Source organism: Achroia grisella, unplaced genomic scaffold (assembly GCF_030625045.1).
Source record: "Achroia grisella isolate CSIRO2021 unplaced genomic scaffold, CSIRO_AGI_Agris_v1 utg2896, whole genome shotgun sequence".
NCBI lineage: Eukaryota > Metazoa > Arthropoda > Insecta > Lepidoptera > Pyralidae > Achroia > Achroia grisella.
Genome location: NW_026712778.1, coordinates 142,127 through 159,382, shown reverse-complemented (window position 1 = coordinate 159,382; position 17,256 = coordinate 142,127).

The window sequence follows — 17,256 nt, the reverse complement described above, 5'->3', positions numbered from 1 at the left end:
CTATCCGTAAGAGAAACAAACCGCTCCATGTTGTAGTTACCTAATTTTATTAAATTATCCAACTGATCAGAATATTCATGTATTTCATTCTTAGCTGATTCGTATTTCAAAGATAAATTGGACAACGAGTTCTCTAATAGTTTAATTTTTTGTGATAATTCATCTATTTCTAAATCTTTGTTATATATTTTTTCTTTACAATTATTTAATTCTATTGATAAGTCAATTTTTTGCTTCCTAGTAATAATTGATTTTAAACACTTTTTATGACTTTTCACTAAATTTTCTGATTTTCGAATAAATTTATTTAATTTTACATATTTTTTTAACTTCTTACTACTATTAATAGGTACTTTATTAGGACTATAGGAGCTTGGTGTATTTGTCAAATCTATGGTCACAAGGGGCAGAGCAGATGTTTGATCACTAGTAGTATTTAACATTTCTGTATACAGATCCATGGTCTCGTTATAACTACTCAACCGCCTGTGATCCAACAAAGATTTATTTTGTGATTGAACTTCCTCAAGGTGCCGCTCTAGATGAGTGATTTTCTGCAATGCTGACTCATATGTGTCTCTGCACAGATCATATTTATTTACAATTTCTTGAAGTTTTCTTTTTCGATATGTAGAACTTCAAAGTCTGTACTGATCTTCACTAGGTCATTCTTCAGAGCCACATATTTATCAGACATCAACTTAATTTCAATCTCACTTTCATCTCGTTCCTGTAATAAGGCCTTATTTAATTCATTGGATTTTTTAACTCTAAGAGTGTCGCCTTGAGCTTAGCATCAAGATCACATGCTCTGCGGGACATCATTTTTAATTATTATGTTAAATATCTACGAAACAAGACAACAATGAATATTATTCAATAGAAGAAATACAGTGTTGAAAGTGCGCTATTTCCCTTCAATAAAATAATACAATAAATAATTTAATAATAAATAAATAAATAAATAGTTAGTAAAAACTTTAAATACCAATACTGTTACAAAAAAATAATTAATCTTATATATTACCACTACAGTAAATATGTCTTAATTTGTCATATGATATCTAGCAATGGCTATGGATTACTAATATTGTATTGTTATTTAATAAAATACATAAGTTTAGTTTCGCACAGCTATTTGGAATATATTATCAATATGATAATAAATAAATTTTATATATCGATATAAATCGATAATATCGATGTGAACCCTAACAGTATGTATGAATTTTAAAAACAATGAGGATATGATCCAACGAGGATATTTATCAATAATAAATATCCTCGTTGGAAAGTACACACTCTATCCTAAGCAGATAAAAACCATCGCTCCTAAGAATATCCTTTAATTCTTGTCATTGACGGGTCTAGGTATAAAACTCAAAAAGGGGCGAGTCGGTTGCAGTGCTATAAAAGTAGTATAGTTTATTCACAAGTGGATAGGCAAAGGTACAAGATCAGACAGCCTACTCTTCAGTAATATTTCCTTAAGACATTCTAAATTCTACAGCACAGAGTAATAGTCCAAATTCATTAATAAAAAAAAAAGTTTTTTTTAATTATACAATTAAAAAACCAAAAACGCGCGTAATTCCGTTTTCAATCCATGTAATCATTTAATAAAAACTTTGTGTGAAGGTTCATTTCTTCTAAGAAACGATTCAGAAGTTAAACTTTAGTTAAATGCCCGAGTGATTGAGTGATTGATTATCGCGTAGACGGCGCGGCGATGTGCTTTTATTGATGTCTTGGATAATATTATCTGCGTTTGAGATAAAGTGAACCTAAGACAAAGGAGAGCCTGAAATTTTATTTGTGAATCTGTGGATTGATGTTGATGTATAAGCTGATTACATTCGATTTGTGGTACAGTTGTTTATAAGTCTAATATATATCTTATATATAAAATTCTCGTGTCACAGTTTTCGTTCCCATACTCCTCCCAAACGGCTTGACCGATTCTCATGAAATTTTGTGAGCGTATTGAGTAGGTCTGAGAATCGGCCAACATCTATTTTTCATCCCCCTAAATGTTAGGGGTAGTCCACCCCTAATTTTTTTATTTTTTATTTTAAGGCAAAACAACGTTTGCCGGGACAGCTAGAGAATATATATATAGTCGCTGTCGCTGTCTGTCCGTCCCTATGTATGCTTAAATCTTTAAAACTACGCAACGGGTTTTGAAGCGGTTATTTTCAATAGATAGAGTGATTCAAGAGGGAGGTTTATATGTATAATACATGTACACCAGTGCGAAGCCGGGGCAAGTAGCTAGTTTGAGATAAAGTGAACCTAAGACAAAGGAGAGACTGAAATTTTATTTGTGGATCTGTGGATTGAGCGTCATGTAAGAGCTGATTACATTAGATTTGTAGTATAGTTGTCTCTAGGTCTAATATATATTAGTAAATATATTTTATTACTTTAACTAGCTACTCTACTTTACTACTAATACAGCAAAAATTTTGAAATTCGAACAGGGGCGACGCGCAGTAACTATGGGCAATGATTTGAAATTAGAACATCTCTCGACTAAAGCGATAAGTCTTCATATTTCTAACTTTTAGACTATAAGTAGACTAGCCAATCACGAGGCCGTGCTGTTGTTTCCGATTTAAATTAAATAAAGAATACTTAACAGCCAGATAATATTGCACAAATTTTGAAATTCGAACATCTCTCGACTGGAGCGATAAGACGCCATATTTCAGACTTTTAGACTATAAGTAGACTAGTCGCCGGAGACAAAAGAAGAGAAATAAAAGTAAACTAGTCAATCACAAGGCCGTGGCGTTGTTCCCGATTTAAATTGAATAAAGAATACCATTAGGTATTCTGCCTGTTAAGGCAGATAATACTGCAAAAAATTTGAAATTCGAACAGGGGCGACTCGCAGTAACTATAGGAAATGATTTGAAATTAGAACATCTCACGACTAAACTGATAATTCGTCATATTTCTAACTTTTAGACTATAAGTAGACTAGTCAATCACGAGGCCGTGCCGCTGTTTCCGATTTAAATTAAATAAAGAACACCTAATAGCCAGATAATATTGCACAAATTTTGAAATTCGAACATCTCTCGACTGGAGCGATAAGACGCAATATTTCTAATTTGATTCCGTAGGACGCTGCGAGAGCGGAGCCTCGCTGGGGCCCACCGAAGCGTAGGTACAGCCAATCAATCATGAACTGACATAATGACGTCATCCATTATCAATTATTGACAGTACACGGATCGGATGGTGGCCGACGATTTTCCAAGTTTTATGCCCCGTCCCACTACGTCTCTGCCAAGTTAGGGTTGACACTGTCGAATAATGTATTTTGTTAGTCAATGTATAGGAGTGTAAGAAATTCGAAAGATCAAGGACGATTCGAGAGCAAAACCTACATGGTTTTGCTCGTTGCATTCTTGCATCGTTGCATCGTTGCATCCTTGCATCGTTTTTGTCGCAATTTTTTACTGACTAATGCCATATATAAAACAATAAAATCAATATTAAAAGCAAAGACAATAAATAACAAAATATGTAAAACAGTTTAAAGTAGTCAGAAAACCTTGATGGAAACCATTATCTGTAGACATGACACCTCGGTGGTCTAGCGGTTTAGCACACCGACTTACTTCCGATGGTCGCAGGTTCGAATCCTCACACGGCACAAACATTTGTATTAATGAGTATGATTGTTTGTATCGGTCTGGGTGTTTCTATGTATAATATGTATTTACGAAAATACATATCTGTGTATTTGTATCAGTTATCTAGTACCCATAACAAGCTTAATTTGGGTTTAGATGGCGCTGTGTAAATTGTCCTGAGATATTTATTTTAAAAAAACAATTTAAAATCAATTTTTAACTTTCTTCAGAATCATATTAGGTAATTTAGCGGTATAACATACTGTCTTATTTCCGATGGTCAGGTTAGATTGTTTGTCCGATACAAACAATCAATCTGGGTGTTTTCGAAGTTTGTTGAATCTGTGAACACCAATACAGAAGAACTCTTTCAGAAGCGGTGGTTAAATTTCCGCACTGAATATTTGTGGCCTCACACATGTTAATAGTAGCGGAATTAAACATAGAAATATAAATCCTATTGTATTAGCTCATAACGATGATAGTTGATTGTTCACTGCTAGACCGTAAGACCCAAATGTCAAACCTCCGCTAGTCGCTATTGCCCCTCTACCTATCAAAGATGTGGAGTGGGAGCGCCATAGACTAACCTCAGACACTGACTATCTCATCATTCGCACCCCCTAGGGAGGTAAAGATTGGGGCTCGGGACGAAACGCTTTGCCCCGGCTTTAACTCCGGGAGACTGGGTTAAAGCCTCTAGGGTTTACATTACAAACTGTTTAACCTAACTTGTTAAACGTAGTACCATACTTGGAGACAATTTTTTTAATTATATTTTACTTTTTTTTTACCGATATTTTATCAGACACTGATGTTTATTCTAGAAAATTATAGAAAATATGGCACTACTATATTCGCAGCATAACTCAGTGGCGCCATCTATAAACAGTCTAGTATGAAAGTGGCGGTAACCCACATTTTATGCTAAAAATAAAACAATATTTATAGAAAATCATGGTATTCCATTATTATGTAATAAAGAGATACCGTTGCATCGTTTATTTTGCAGTACTGTAACTGTACAGATATATTTGTTCGGTCCATTTCGCCGGCTTTATTCGTCGCCGACTGACCCGGGGCGGTATTTAACACCTCATCCCGGGGACGGTGGTTAAAACAAGTTTGCACACGCCCGTACTCGTAACGACTAGAATGTTTTGTTTATTTAACACATAGAGAGTTTAAATGTGAAATTTTGCAATATCTAACACATCTTAATAAATAAACTAGCAGACCCGGCCACACGTTGCTGTAGCTAAGGTTAAATAATCATCATCATCATCATCATCGCAGCCCGGAAGACGTCCACTGCTGGACATAGGCCTCCTCCAAAGATCTCCACGACGATCGGTCCTGCGCTGCTGGCATCCAATGCCTTCCAGCGATCTTGACCAGATCGTCGGTCCACTTTGCTGGAGGCCTTCCCACGCTGCGTCTTCCGGTCGCTACTCGAGGACTTTACTGCCCCAACGGCCATCTGTCCTACGAGTTATGTGACCATCCCATTGCCACTTCAGTGTCGCAATTCTTCGGGCTATGTCGGTCACTCTGGTTTTTCTGCGGATCTCCTCATTTCTGATTCGATCACGCAGAGTAACTCCGAGCATAGCCCTCTGAGTGACTCTGAGCTTGTTCATGAGGTTCCCATAGTTAGCGATCACGTTTCAGGTTAAATAATATTGCGACTATAAATTGAGATGTAAGATATCCTAACTTTCAAGTGGGATCAAATTGCACACAATGTGCAAATCGAATGTGCAGTCGGTTCAGTTTAGGAGTCCATCGCGGACAAACAACGTGACACGTAATTGTTATATATAAAGATAGTAATAAGAATAAAACTGGATACTTCACACAGCGCCATCTAATGTGAAGGTAATCAGAGATTACATTATGGGTAGTAGACAACTGATACAAATATTTACATACATCTTTAAATTTGTTATTGTCAATTTTCATGTTTACTTTGTTAGTTGTAGTTTAAAACTTAATATGCTATCGTCGTCGTCGATCTCACATTGTATTTTACTGATAAAGGCTATAACAGAATAGCAGAGAGGGTGGACTCACTGCCCTCACTGAGTTATAGACCGTTTTGTCTCATTAATTAGTTTTTAAATTATATTATTCTATGGGCAATAGTTGTATTGTGTAATAAGTTTCTGTTTGAGACAAATAAAGATTATTATTATTATTATTATCTTTATTGTAAATGCAAATTTTTGAAAACACCTAGACCGATACTTTAAATAAAGGAACCAGCATGGGTAAGATAAACACTCGACATACAGGTCTTAGGAGAATGTAATAAAAACTGAAACTATGTGATGGGTAATAAAAAATAGTGCCTACATATATGTACACTAGCTTTCGTCCGCGACTTCGCCCGCGTTAATTTATCCCCTTAGGGGTGGAATTTATCAAAATCCTTTCTTAGGGGATGCCTACGTCATAGTAGCTTTATGCATGCAAAGTTTCAGCCCGATCGGTTAAAAATTGACAAAGTTTCATACAAACTTTCATCCCCTATTTTATCCCCTTGGGGGTAGAATTAATCAAAATCCTTTCTTAGCGGATGCCTACGTCATAATATCTACCTGCATGCCAAATTTCAGCCCGATCCGTCCAGTAGTTTGGGCTGTGCGTTGATAGATCACTATGTCAGTCAGTCACCTTTGAGTTATATATATTTAGATACAAATTTTTGAAAACACCTAGACTGGTACTATGAGTAAGGGAACCAGCATTGGTAAGATAAACACTCGATATATAAGATCTTATGAGAATGAAATCAAAACTGAAACTATGGAATTGGTAATAAAAATAGTATCTACATATATGTATATTATGTTAATATATTTAAAACTAGCTGCACCCGCGACTTCGTATAACTTTATTTTCTAAAATAAAAGTAGGTTAAGTTTATTACATCAGCTATCTGCCTGCCCGTCAAAATCGGTCCAGCCATTTCAGAGATTAGCCGGAATAAACAGACCGACAGACAGACAAAAATTGTAAAAAATGTTATTTTGGTGTATGTACCGTATTTATATTCATATGCATGTAGTAAAAAACGGTTATTTCAATATTACAAACAGACACTCTAATTTTATTTATATGTATAGATTTACAAGATACGGCTATATATGATACGATGCGATAAGGCCAATAGTTTAAAAATATTTAGAAATATAAATATTGACAATATTTCAGGATAATTTACACAGCGCCATCTAGTCCTAAGTTAAACAGAATTTGCGTTATGAGTACTAGACAACTGATGTAAATACATCGATTTTTCGTTAAAACGACAAAAATATAATATCATATGCAGCAGATTTTATATTTCCGGTAAAAAACGTCGTCTTCAGTAAATTCCTCCTAAACATCTTCATTATCGAGCCTCTCTTACATTATTTGAGATGAGCGCAGTATTTTTCCTCTTTCATTTATGTCTATCAGCTGTCACTTATAAATTCACTTGTATACCTGATGTTTAAAGAGTACTCTCTTTAAACATCAGGTATACAAGTGTACTTTGATGCCTATTTATAAAGGGAAGAGACGAGCAATACAAAGATATTTATTAATTTTCGTAAATTTCTGATAAAGTTATATTTTTTTTTTATATAGCATAGAGTACAAGTGAGCATGCGGCTCACCTGATGGTAACTGATTACCTCCGCCTCTATAAGCACCTGCAACATCAGGGAAATACATGTTTAAATATTTATTAATTTACATAAATTTTGTAATTAGTTTCAAGGTATACTGCGGGTAAATGATACTATGTTGTTGGTAGAGACGATGTATATTATAGATGATAATAGACTGACAATATGTACATAAAAATATTGATCTTATATACTAAATGACAATAGGAAAATGTAAGGTGGGGTGACACAGTTTAGACACGGCAGTGCTTAGTACACAATATTGGATTTGTCTTACTAGACATTATTAAATGAAATTATTATTTGTAGGTAACCGTGTCCCATAGGGTACAATGGACTGGCATGTACTTAGATTGTTCAAGAGTCCATAAATTTTAAATAAAAAAAACAGTGCAATAATGTTACATAGATTTTTTATATATAGGATACAAATGAGCTTCCGGCTCACCTGATGGTAAATGATTACCGCTGCTCATGAACACCCGCAATATTATAAGAATAGCATGTGCGTTGCGTGATTTTTAAGAAGGAGTAAGTTTCTTTCTTGAAGGTTTCAATATCGTATCGTATCGTATAATTTATTCTAACCGTAAACTAGTCAGTCAGGATGTGTACTATCTAACATAAAATTCTAGTGTCGCGGTGTTTGTTATGAACGGTTTTACCGATTTTTATGAAATTTTGTGTGCCATCGGGTAGGTCTTAGAATTGGACAACGTTTATTTTTCATACCCTTCATGGATAAGGGTGACCTAGGTTAGAAAGATCGTAAGTAGTGAACTAATAATATTTTTAATTTATGTTAAAATATATATAAAAAGTCCGAATCTTTCCAGCCAAAATTAGGGGTTGTTGTTAACAACCCCTAATTTTTCTTATGACATAACTTTTTTGATTCGGATTTAAAAAATACATACAACCCTAAATTTTCACCTTCTACCCCCAAACCCTGTTTTTTAATAGCGATTTTAATGTATACGGCAAAATAACGCTATATTGCTATCTGGTATAATATAGGATTCATAGAAATCGGTCAAGCTGTTTTGTAGTCTTTGTTACAAGTACAAGAATTTTCTATATTTGAGGATGCATACAGTTCTATAGGCGAGCATTGTAGGAACTTAAATATAAGTACAGAAATAGAAATAGAAATAATCTTTATTCAAATAAACTTAATATAAGCACTTTTGAATAGTCAAGTTTTTTTTTATTCTATCGCTTATTCGGAATGCAAATTCATCACAAGAAGAATAAGCAAGAAACTTGTGTGTTGCTCTTTTAAATAAATATTGATTCACTTATATTTAATTAACAACAAGGATTAGGCATGCGACAATCAACATAGAAACCGCTGCGCACTTAATCTCTGTTCAATCAGATAACATTGTCAGCGCTATGAATTTTAAGTTATATATATTCTACAAAAACATTATTATCGTTTATAAATTCTTCAATTATAATAAGTTTGTTACACTGTCTTTTGTATTCATATTAATAATTGTATTTAGAATACATATATATATAATATAGTATACATATTAAAATAGGAAATACTCTATTTAGTTTTGTGTAAATAATGAACATTACAAAACAAACGTACGTTATGTTATACGCATCTCCGAGTTTACAAACGACGTAAATATATAATGTGTTTCCGCGAATCAGTTTGTTTCTTACATCTATGTAAATAAACGCCAACATTATCATAATATGTACAACATTAGGAAGGTCACGGCCGGAATGAATTATTGTCTCCACTCGAATGATATTTAATGAATCCGTCGCAATTGTAATTATAATGATCTGTTAGAGTTTTTTTTTTAGGATGATAATGGAATGGTGCACCCGCCTGCGCTAACGGGTTGCGCTGGCGGGACACCAGTGGAGGATCATAGGATGAACATGAAGTCAGATCAGTTAGCCCATCGTGACAAATTCACCGGAAATTTATCACGATGGTTTCCAGGGGGAACCGCGTGGAGGTCGACCTGTACATTGCTAGCAATGGGATCATTAGTCCACATTACTAGCAATCCCCATCCCCCCGATCCGTTGGGGTTATACATCTTTCTTGTCATTTATAGTTTATTAATTGGACTTATATGTATTTATATCAATTGTCTAGCATCCAAAACACAAGTTCTACTTAGATTGGGACCAGCTAGTGCTGTAATTGTCTTGGGATATTATTATTATGTGGGAATCGAACGCGCAACAACAATAGGTAGTGGTACGGTAATGGCAAAAGACAGTTATGAAGTATTATATAGAAACGTCTAATATGTATATAAAATTCGCTTCTCAGATTTCGTGTTTGTACTCCTCTCAAAAAGCTTGACCGATTTTGATTAATTTTTATATGTACATTCAGTAGGTCTGAGAGTAGGTTTATAACTAATTTCTATAGGTGTGTGGTGTATAGGGTGTTTCTCTGTTAAGGGTGCCTCACCACAAAAAAAGAAATTATCGAAAATAAATTTTTAAATTTAATTTTTTTATTATGTTGCATTAAAAATACAACCCTAAATTTTCACCCTTCTATCACCAACCCCTTTTTTTTAATAGCGATTCTAATTTATATGGCAAAACACAGTTTTCGGGGTCACCTAGTATCATTATATATATATCAATTATTTTATACGAATTGTATTTATTTTTTTATTATGTGATATTAAAACAAACATACAACCCTAAATTTTCACCCTTCTATCACCAACCCCTATTTTTTAATAGCGATTCAAAAATATATGGCAAAACAACGTTTGCGGGGTCACCTAGTAACGTTATATGTATGTATAAAAAATATATTAAAACAATAAAAAAATATTACAAGATTACATGTTAACAACAAAAAAATCAAAGTATAATAATTAATTGAAAGTACCATATAATATTAAAATTAAAGAGCGTATTACTTCTTGTGAATAGAATAGAATAGAATAGAAAATCATTTATTCAAATAAACTTACATTGAAGCACTTTTGAATAGAAATCACATTTTTTTTTAATCTACCGCTCATTCGGAATGCTGTCTCATTACAAGAAGAACGAACAAGAAACTTGCGTGTTGCTCTTTTAAATAATTTATTCTTACTTACAATTTAAGTTTAAGTGTGTGAATACAAACCACCGATTAGCACTAATAATATATAATTCTATTATAATATATAATATTACAATTATTTAATTTATACGAATTGTTCAGGGATATTATTATCATGCGGGAATCGAACCCGCAACAACAATAGGTAATGTAGAAGACAATTACAAAGTATTATATAGAAATATAACATGAACATTTATAATTGTATACGAATCAAGTGGGCTGTATTTGCACCTACAGGGATGAAATAGCGCTCTTTCGTAACAGTACAGTAGCAGCCCTTTGTCTCGTAGTGCCAGTGATTAATGTGCTCGCAAGATCCGCCTTCCTGCATCCGAATCACTACGTACACATTAACTGTGGACTTCACGACAAACTCAAAAAAGTATATCGAAATTCAAAGCTATTGGCTAGCTATTGAAAGAGGGAACGCTGCCAGTATCTTCGGAACGTTGCCTAAAGGGACCCCTTTTAATAATATATTTTAGTCATCATAAATTATTTAAAAGAGCAACACGCAAGTTTCTTGCTCGTTCTTCTTGTGATGAGACAGCTTTCCGAATGAGCGGTAGATTAAAAAAATATGATGACTATTCAAAAGTGCTTCAATGTAAGTTTATTTGAATAAATGATTTTCTATTCTATTCTATTCTATAAATTACTTACTTACTTACTTGTAAATTCTATTATTTGTGTTATGTTGGCAATAAATCAATTATCTATCTACATCAGCGACGATATTTTGATTTGACTTAATTTTTTTTTTGAATAAATGATTTTCTATTCTATTCTATTCTATTCATTGTATCCCATACACTCGGTATGGGGACAAATATTTCAAGTGCTTATCATTCTAGAAGCTTTTATTTAAATCAGTTGGCTGACACCCAAATTCCAAAACACCCTACATGTTATTAACACTCGGCGAACTGTTTGAGGGTAATTTTAAATTAATAAAATTAGTTTTAGGAACAAAATAATAGGATTTATTCGTCATAAAAGATAGCGTTCTAATCGGGCTAGTTGCCAAAGTATATAAACATAATTTACTTTTTACATAAGAACGAGGACCATGTCTTATGGAAAGTGTATAATGAATGTGGATGGATGTAAAGGGAGGGGACGCCCTAAGAAAAGATGGATGGATTGTGTGAAAGATGATATGAATAAAAGAAGAGTATGCTCAGATATGACGACCGATAGAGAGCAGTGGAAGAGAATGACATACTGCGCCGACCACAATTAATGGGATAACGGAAAAGCAATGACGATGACTTTTTACATAGCATAACAGTGGTAAAGAAGCATGCGGCCCGTCTGATGGTTTACCATTGTGTTTCAAGTGCCTTTAAGCTACGATAACCGTAAACGTTCGATATGATGCTTACGAATACATTTTACCATCGCACCGCTCACCATCGACAGGGAATTGACTTTCACATGCTGGAAACTAAGTAATCTCGGATAGTCCAGTTTCAAAAGAGCTTCGTCCCGTATACACTTAGATTGTGGAACGAACTACCTGCTGAGGTTTTCTACAGCATGTGGTTTTTCAAGAAGGTTTCTTAAGTGGCGGCAACTCGCACGTGACACCTCTGGTGTTTTAGTCGTGTATAGGCTACGGTAAGAGTTTATTATCAGACGGGACGTATGCTTGTTTGCCATCTACGTAGTATAAAAATAACACTAGGAAAGACACATGCACATAGATGACACTAAGGAAACCTTAATCCTTTTTGAAAAACTCCATCCTTATCTGTCTCTATGTCTTTGCTTCCAGCAAATAACAATTGTGTAGTACTGTTAAATAAATCAATACTTACTATATAAACAATTGTGTTAGCAATGTCAGATACTGGATCGAATTGTATTTTCAAATGAACCTAGTCTAGGAACCCATTGAAATATATAGAATTTTTCACGCCAATTCGTCTATGCGAGTTCAATTCAGGAGGAGTTTGGTGATAAACATAAACACAGAAGAATTACATCTTACTATTATTATAAACGCCAATGTTTATGAGTATGTATGGATGGATAGTTACTCTTTCACGCAAAAACTGCTAAACGGATTTTACTTAAATAATAAAACTCTACAATGATATAGCTTATACATCATAATAACACATCATATAATTTCATGCGAGTGAAATTGTGTACACAGCTAGTTCATAATAATTATATTCATGTTAAGACTAACTGTTCACGCGCCGTCCGCGTGGAATATAACTTTATATTTCTAAAATAAAAGTAGCCTAAGTTACTTCTTATTACATCAGCTAGCTACCAAAAGTAAGATTTATATAATTGTATATGCATATTGGTAAATCTAATCCTCCAAATAAAGATGGGTGACACTGCATGTTGTCAACTCACCCGGCCGGCCGGCGGTGGTTCTGGGCCAGACGGATAAGGTCTGCCTCGGTGTCACTGTTAGGCAAATTGTAACATCTCGGCTGGAGTTGTACAAAAGTGGAAATTAAATAAATATTATAATATTAAAGTACATTAAAAAACGCACGGACGAATATGTCTGTGGAAAAATGTATTTAAATATAAAAAAAAAAAGCTACCAAAAGTTGTCCCGTCCAATAATTTCAGAGATTAGCCGGAACAGACAGATAAAAATAGTAAAAAATATAATTTTGGTGTATGTACCGTATTTATATTCATATGCATGTAGTAAAAAACGGTTATATCAATATTACAAACAGACGCTCCAATTTTATTTATATGTATACATAATAATGATATAATGTCCACGGTTTACGTAGTCGTACCTTTCAAATTCTAACAGGAGCACATGATATTTTGAGCCAGTTATAAATTTTGGGATATGATATTAAATGATTGACCGTGCCGCGCTCGTGTAATTCATCCCCATGAATCATGACCTTGCCCTTATCCCAGCTCCGTTCTTGTAATTATTCAATTAATTATACTTGGAAACATGTTCCGGAGAAAACATCGAGTTTTCGGCTGTGTCGCTTTGTTGTTTGCGTGAATTTCGTGGTCACATCTGTTTTTTAATCATCTTTGGCTTGCTTTTACCCCATTATTTGACGATATTGTTTGCAGTCCCGGTGGTTTAGCAATATAGCACACTGCTTTACTTCCGATGGCCGCAAGTTCGATTCCTCGTACAGTGCAAACATTTGTATTCGTGAGTCACACTGCCTTACTTCCGATGGCCGCAAGTTCGATTCCTCGCACAGTGCAAACATTTGTATTCGTGATTATGATTGTTTGTATCGGTCTGGGTGTTTTCTATGAATGACATCTATGTATTTACGAAACAAAATATATCTATATATAAAAATATATCTATATAACATTTGTATCAGTTGTATGACGATATCATATTTGACGATATTGTCTGCAGTCCCGGTGGTTTAGGAGTATAGCAGTGCTTTACTTCCGATGGTCGTAAGTTCGATTCGCGCGGTGTAAACATTTGTATTCATGAAGAACTCGGTGGTTCTGCTTTAGCACACTGCCTTACTTTCGAAGGTCGCAAATTCGATTCCTCGCACAGTGCAAACATTTGTATTCGTGATTATGATTGTTTGTATCGGTCTGGGTGTTTTCTATGAATGACATGTATGTATTTACGAAACAAAATATATCTATATATAACTTTTGTATCAGTTGTATGGTACCCATAACACAAGCTTTAGCTAGCTTAACTTGGGTCTAGATGGCGCTGTGTGAATCGTCCTGAGATTATTATTATTATTTTACAAAAACTCTCATCTCTTTTAAGAAGACTTCTCTTCAAACTTTTAAGAAGAGGAAATGGCAATTTATTATTATTATTATATTTGTATTATTAACTCTAAGATAAAGCAAGAGCCCAATTGGCAAATGTATTTTTTATGATATTGGAACGCAAATAGGTAGACGGCCCGCCTGATGGCAAGTGGCAAATGTCACCAATTTACTAATCTTTTATTAACTACTAGCTGTGCCCGCGATTTCATTCGCGTATTGCACGCAACGGAAGTCCTCAAATATGAATAATTTTTCCCGTTTTAGCAACATTTTTCACTAATAATTCACTTCTATTGGTCGTAGCGTAATGTTATATATCTAAAAGGTTGCTTACCGTGAGACTAGATGATAACTGTTACAAATGTTTCTGCCGTGCGTGGAATCGAACCCGCGACTATCGGACGTAAAGCGGTGTGCTATACCGCGAGACCACCGAGGTCTGGAATAATATAAATTGAGAGTTTTCTCTATTCATATTGTGAATAGTTAATAATTTATACAATTGTAACATTTGTACATTGTGTACAATTGTGAAATAAGTTTAAAAGCGGTGTAAAACATTACGGGAGTCGAGCTTAAAGTTCGACACGAATTCCAAACGCAAGTTCCAACAACATGACTATGTACAGCAGTGTTTCTCAACCTTTTTAGTGGCATGTCCCACCTTATCCTTTCTAAAATTCTTATGAACTATGTTACATGGGATCGTTGGACTGTATGGGTGTCTAACTGATGAAAACACGTAGTTTACAATGCAAGCGCAATTGCTACTATTATTTTATAAAACTATTAAAAGAACAATGAAGTAATAAAGTGAAGATTATCACATAAAATGACATTACTGAAACTGTTCTATGATAAACTATTCTATGTGAATAATATATAAATTTAAAAATAATAATAATAAAAAATGCGTTCGGCAGTCGGTTGTTATCAATACATCATTTATAACATTATATATGCATATTTAATGACGACCTCGGTGGTCTAGCGGTCAAGCACACCGCTTTACGGCCGATGGTCGCGGGTTCGTTCTTTCGTTTGTTTGTATATATTTTTGTGTGCAAAAGAATAAATAAATAAATAAATAAGCATAATAAAATGTAGAATATCATAGAAAATGGCATTCCAAAAAAAACTATTCTAAAAATATATTAATTTAAAAATAATAATATTATCAAAGAAGTTCGGCGGTCGGTTGTTATAAATACATCATTTATAACATTAAAAATTTATTGTTCAATTGAGAAACTAAAACAATAGGTGTTAGGAAGAAATCATTAGGAAACTGTTAATGAAACGGTAAATAAATTTTCAAAACGTATAATGAAGTATTGTTTCTGATGCTGGGAAGATGAAATCAAGCTAACATCAGGCTCTGGAGAAGAGCACTCCAAAAACGAGTACACTGGAGGGAATTAGAGGAGGCTAAGGCATAAGGCACTCTGTACTTCGGGTATAATAGGTATAAATAATGAAATTAATAATTAAACATAGAAAATCTAACTAATAGTAATAAGTTTTATATATACTTTATTGCAATTTTAAATACAAGTTTTGAATATATGTCATAAGTTTTGTTAACAAAGGAGGACTTATCTCAAAAAGAGATCTCTTTCATTCAACCCAAAACAGCGTGACACAGGAAGTGGTGTGTGGGTTACTGGAGTGCAGATAATAAAATTAAGAAAAGATAAATTAAAAATTAAAACTAAAGAATTAACGTCAAATGTGTATTTTACTATAAATTAATATAATATGTAATTATATTAATTTATAGTAATATGTATTAAATTAATATGAATGAAATGACGACCTCGTTGGTCTAGCGATGTAGCACACCACTTTACGTCCGATGGTCGCGGGTTCGATTCCTTGCACGGCACAAACATTTGTATTCATGAGTATGATTGTTTGTATCGGTCTGGGTATTTTATATGTATAATATGTATGTATTTACGAAAAAAAAATATCTATGTATTAGTATCAGTTGTCTAGTACCTAGTCTAGTAACACAAGCTTTAGCTAACAAAAAAAAATGTATTGAAAAGTGCAGAAATAAAGGCTAAACAAATCTTTTATAATGAAGAATTGAAATTTCCTTTTCGAATTGCATTTCGGAAAACACCCTGACAGTTACGAACGATCATACTCATGAATACAAATGTTTGCACCGTGCGAGGAATCGAACCCGTGATCATTGGACGTAAATGGTGTGTTTCACTGCTAGATCACCGAGGTTGTCAAATTTACTATGTTTATAATAAAGTATAGAATAGAATAGAAAATCATTTATTCAAATAAACTTACATTGAAGCACTTTTGAATAGTCAGCACATTGTTTTTTTCTACCTTTATTTTTTTACCTTAATTTACCTTACTGTGCATAACGCACCTTTTTATATGATAATTATATTTTTTTATATATATATTTAAATATTTTATGTTTCGTTCGATTTTTATTGTCACTTTGAAATATATGTCTTTTACCATCAGCGACCGTAGTTTCTCTTGTAACTAAAAATATAATATAAAATATATACAGTCCTTAGAAACATTAATAATTAAAATATTGGTCCTCTCGCCAACAAAGACAATGGTAAAGACACGTTCAACAAAAAAAACGAGTGCATCTGATGTGGAACAGGGCCAGTCTTCTACCGTACATCACGGAAGCCCTGGCATTCCCTCGTCGAGTGTAATCGCTAAAACCGCTGGAGTTCCCAGCAGCGCGGCTAGTTCTGTTTCAGGTTCTTCAGCTACCATAAGAAGTCGTACTCTAGAAATTGAAGCAGACTATGCCCAAAAAATAGCAATCTTGGAGCGGGCTACCCTCGAACGTGAGCGTATCGTATTGGAACGAGAGCGTGCTGCTTTAGAACTACGAAAAGAAGCACAAATTGCCGCTTTGGAGGAAAGAGGTAGCGTACGTAGTAGTCGTCGTTCCAAAAGTTATATTTCTAATAGGGAGGTTCGGAAATGGCTAGACACATGTTTAGACACTGCTATAACTACGATAGACGTAGATTTGCAACCGCAGAACGTTAATATAAATGTTCCT